The sequence below is a fragment of the Peromyscus eremicus genome, chromosome 15, assembly GCF_949786415.1.
Source record: "Peromyscus eremicus chromosome 15, PerEre_H2_v1, whole genome shotgun sequence".
Classification (NCBI taxonomy): domain Eukaryota; kingdom Metazoa; phylum Chordata; class Mammalia; order Rodentia; family Cricetidae; genus Peromyscus; species Peromyscus eremicus.
The window spans coordinates 23,617,472-23,622,274 of NC_081431.1; positions in this window are offsets into that span (position 1 = coordinate 23,617,472).

Genomic DNA, 4,803 nt, shown 5'->3' on the forward strand with positions numbered 1-4,803 from the left:
AACACTGCCATAGAGTAGACCCATCTCTGGACCCCACCTCTCAGCAGCGCTTATGATAGTGACCTCTTCTTCAAGGGCTATTTCCTGCAGGTCAGAGGCAGATTCAAGGGTCAGGCTAGATGCCAAATCTTAATTTCTCTCCACCTCCGCCTTGGCAACCCCCTTCCCCTCTTCAGGACTCAGGTCCCCACCTATGCCAGGGGAACAGCCCCACCCCGATGTTGCTTTGAGATCCAGTGTGGCAGGGGTGGGGTAGGGCCAGGGGGATGGGAGAGGGAGCATCCTGTGTTATAATTATAATTATCACACTTTGGATCCTATCACATGCTTTCAGAGGAGCTCTTTCCTTCCCACGGATTCATCCCTCTAGGTACAGGAAATCACAGGAGAAACTGAGGCACGGGGGTGGGAAAGCAGCTAGATCACAAATTGAGCATCCAGGCTGCTTTGGCATTTCTATTCACAATATATTCTTCCCCTCAAAGTGTCAGAATATCTCTGAGCTGCACGGTGGGACCCTAAATCACTCACCCCAACTTTAGTCATCGGGAGCACTGAAGGGAAACAGAACTTCTCTGATGTGGTATTAAGGTAATGAGCACACCCACATCTTCATGGCTATGGTTAGGCCCTAGTAAACAACCTTCAAATGGGGGCTGCAGGTGCCACTGGCCAGAGCAAATAAGGCAGCCATCCATGCCTGTAATTGAGGTAGGGATTTTCCTTTCCTCATCTAACAAACATTTACCTTCAAGTCCGCTCTATTCTCTCATTCCCCTAGTCCTATAATGTCTTATATGGACCATACTCCTGAAGAATATGCTTTATACTCAGGCCTTTTCTATCCTCTTCTGGGATGAATCCCAGGGAAGCCGCATTTCAGGTCAGGTGCTATACTAAAATGATGGTTATGAAAGCCTTTCAAGACCAATGCCTATGTCCAGAGCTCAATTCTTTCTTCTACATCGACTCCCCATTCCCCTCGTGCCTCACGACCCACCCTCCTCCCACCTACATTCTGAGTTCTAAGAATGGGAACAATCCAAGCCGTGACGGATGGCATCCTCAGCGCGTGCATTTGTCTGTGCAACATCCCTGTGCTTGACTGCAAGCCGTACATTCATTCAACAGACACTCAATGAAAATCCCTGGGTCAGGCTCAAGGGAGGTGACGGAGACATAGGACACATGATCCCTGCCCTCGAGGGCCCCTCAATCAGGAGACGGACACATATATATCTGCAACAAATTACACCTCGCCATCACGTGTTTCCTCCGTGTGTCTCTGTGTCGCTGATACACACGGGACTGCCCCTGTCCCCGTCCATGTGGATATTATCTGCGTGTGTCCAAGCATCCGCTTGAACTGGTCTCAGTCCCCATGGAAGGAAGGCTGCACACCTAAGCCAAACCGGTTGGAGAGGGTTGTGCTGAAATTTGTGTTTGTGACAGTGCGGCCTGAGGTGAGTCAGGGAGGGACAGGGTGGGGTGGAGTGGTGTGGGGGAAGGAGAGTGAGAGTGAGGGTCAGAGAGTGATGGGGGAGGGAGGGGTGGGCCGAAGCGGGGAGGGCTGGGGTGGGGGGTCAGGAGAATGGGCCTGGGGTAGGAGGACATCAGAGAACTCCTCAGTGAGCGGCATCCTGTTTGTCCAGGTCAGAGAACAGACATCAGCTTGAAGGGGAGCTCTGGCACCGAGAGAGAGGAAGTGAATAACAAATCAGAACGCAACTAGGTAGAAGCATGGGTGTGGATGAAGGGTTGGCGTTCCGTTTCTGCACAGCTTTGATAAGCTGTCCGTCCTCCGGCTTCCCGCAGAGTTCACACAGCAGGCTGTGGGTTGCCGACTGACGCGGTAGAAGAATACTGATCACTGGACTTGACCCTGTCCCCAGGACTGAGGCTCAGCAGGTAGCTTCCTCACTTCTACTGGTCCTCCATAGGATGCCTCTCCACTTACGGAGATGTGGAGAGAGACCCCCCACATACACAACACGGGGGCTCCAGAAGCCCTTCCTACACTGAAAAATGCCTTTGTCCCCTCCTCCCCCCAACCTCCAGCTTAAAACCTCACTATGCCCAGCATTGGGATGGTGGCATCTTGTTTTCTGAGCTATTCCATCTCAATGTTGATACGTGCCGTGCTGTTCTTATCTGCCAATCATGCAGTCTCGATACCCAGCCCAGCTCCTAATGACGACCACATTTCCTGGTTGCCTAACAACATCCCTTTGAGCTCAGGGGGCTGGGCATGCTTGTTCCTCAAGGGTTCTAACGCTGGAGTAAGCCACCCAGGAAAAGAGAGGGCTGAACACAAGGCATACCTGGGTCCTGTTTCTCAACAGAGCCAGTCGAATGCAGAGCCCTCCTCTCTTGCTCTCACTCGGCCTCTATAAACACACTTCCGCAACATCAGTGACTAGAACATGGGTCGAGAGACAAAAGCCTTTATTATTTTACCCTGTGTTTATGGATGGGCTGGCACGGGATGAGACTAGGCACTCTTCTGGAAATCAGTCTTCTGAGTGGTGACAGTAGCAGCAGAAGATGTAGCGAGGGTTCAGGAAGCCAGAGCAAAGGTAAGGAGGGAGCCTGAGAATTTGGTGAGAAAACGGATGCTAGTGAGGCCCTTGGCTGTGTTATCTCTGTCCCCACTATCGATCACAGAAAGAGCTAGTTTCCTCCCCGGGGGAGCCCACTGCACGTGGAGGCAGCCCCCAGAGGTGAGTCTACCCTGCCTTCCAGCTTTACCTTGAAGTCTTCCTGAGCTCGTTTTCCTCAGTTCCAGAAGCAGCATAAACGCGAAAGGGTTAGCCATCAACAATGTCCACTGCACTGATAACCAGCAAGGTCAGGAGCCTCAGTCTGAGACTGTGAGGAAAGGGTAGAGGAACAAGGACCGGCATCTAACCTCCCTGCATCTAGGCTTACACGCACTCCGGTCTTCTCTGGGGACACCTGCTGCGATCGGGGCGTACCTAGGAGGTTGAGGCATTTTTTGGTGGAGGGAAGCCTCCTGGAGTGTCTTTATTCTATATGGGAGTCCCAAACTCAGGACTGTCTCAAAACATTTTTTTTTTTTTCTGAGACAGAGTTCCTGGCAATGGAGCTCAAGAATTAGCGTGCTTGTCTAGGACCTGGAATCCATTTCTAGGTTTTGGTTTTTTCGAGACAGAGTTTCTTTGTGTAGCCTTGACTGTCCTAGGTTTAGTGGTGGGTCTCTTTATTTGATGAGCCATCTTGTCAGCTCCCCCAAAAAGAATTTAAAACGCAAAAGCTAGCAGGGTGTGATGGCCATGCCTTTAATCCCAGCACTCCAGAGGCAGACACAGATGTATCTCTGACTTTGAGGTCAGCCTGGTCTACAAATCAAGTTCCAGGACACCTAGGCCTATTCAGAGAAACCCTGTCTGGAAACACACACACACACACACACACAAAGACAAACAACAACAAAAAAGGAAATCAAAAGATAGACAATCTCTAAAGAATGGAAATTACAGCCCGGTGGTGGATTGCATGCCTTTAGTCCCAGCACTCAGGAGGCAGAGCCAGGTGGATCTCCGTGAGTTCGAGGACAGCCTGGTCTACAGAGCGAGATCCAAGACAGGCTCCAAGACTACACAGAGAAACCCTGTCTTGAAAACAAACAAACAAACAAAGAATGGAAATTACATTTATTCATCGTGAGGATTGTGGGGGGTCGGTGGGGATGGTGCATACAAAGGCCCTCATGTGGAGGTCAGAGGACAACTTGCGGAAGCCAGTTCTCTCCTTCCCTCATGTGGGGCTGGGATATCAAACTCAGGTCCTCAGGCTTGGCTGCAAGCCCCTTTCCCTATTGAGCTATCTTACCTGCTCCTAGAGAGGAAATTCAGAGACAAAATCTGAGCAAGAGAAAGCCATTGAGAGAAATTTCTGGATGCCTACTGCCCACCGCTGGGATTTATTGATTACTCACACACAATGTTTGCTGTTGGTTCTCATACTCAGTAACTGGTGATGCTCCTCTGTTAGACATTGCTTTCCTCAAGAACACAAATTCACTGGGCGGCGGTGGCACACGTCTTTAATCCCAGCACTCCGGAGGCAGAGGCAGGTGGATCTCTGGGAGTTCGAGGCCAGCCTGGTCCACAGAGCAAGTTCCAGGATGGCTAGGACTGTTACAGAGAACCCTTATCTCAAAAAACCTTAAAAAAAATCTTCCCCATCATCCCTCCTAAAACTAGTGTCTAACTTGCCTGATCCCCACTCCCCTCCATCCTAAATATGCTTACAATTTTATCTATCTTTCTCTCAGATACTTTCTTTTTTTCTTTTTTTTTTTTTTTTTTTTTTGGTTTTTCCAGACAGGGGTTCTCTGTGTAGGCCTGGCTATCCTGGAACTCACTCTGTAGATCAGGCTGGCCCCAAACTCAGAGACTTACCTGACTCTGCCTCCCAAGTTCTGGGATCAAAGGCATATGCCACCACTGTCAGGCTTCTCTCAGATACTTTCTAGCTCACGTCCAATAAAAGGAGCTCTCAAGCCCTGGCCTCATGCAATTCATTTTCCTGGCTGCTCCTCTGATCTTGTGTGTCCACATCCTCTTTGAGCTAAGAACACAGTCAGAATTGGTGTCAGGCTAGCACAAAGCCGTGGAAGTCAAGTGGCTGCAGGAACAATGTAGGCAGGTCAGGAACAATCGAGGAAGAGCCAGAGAGAAGGCCTGACAGATGAGGTAGCCTAGAGAATACAGGAGGGCACCGTGGAAGTCCTGGGACTGTGACAGAGTCACTGGGCTGTTGGTTTTTTGTATACACTGA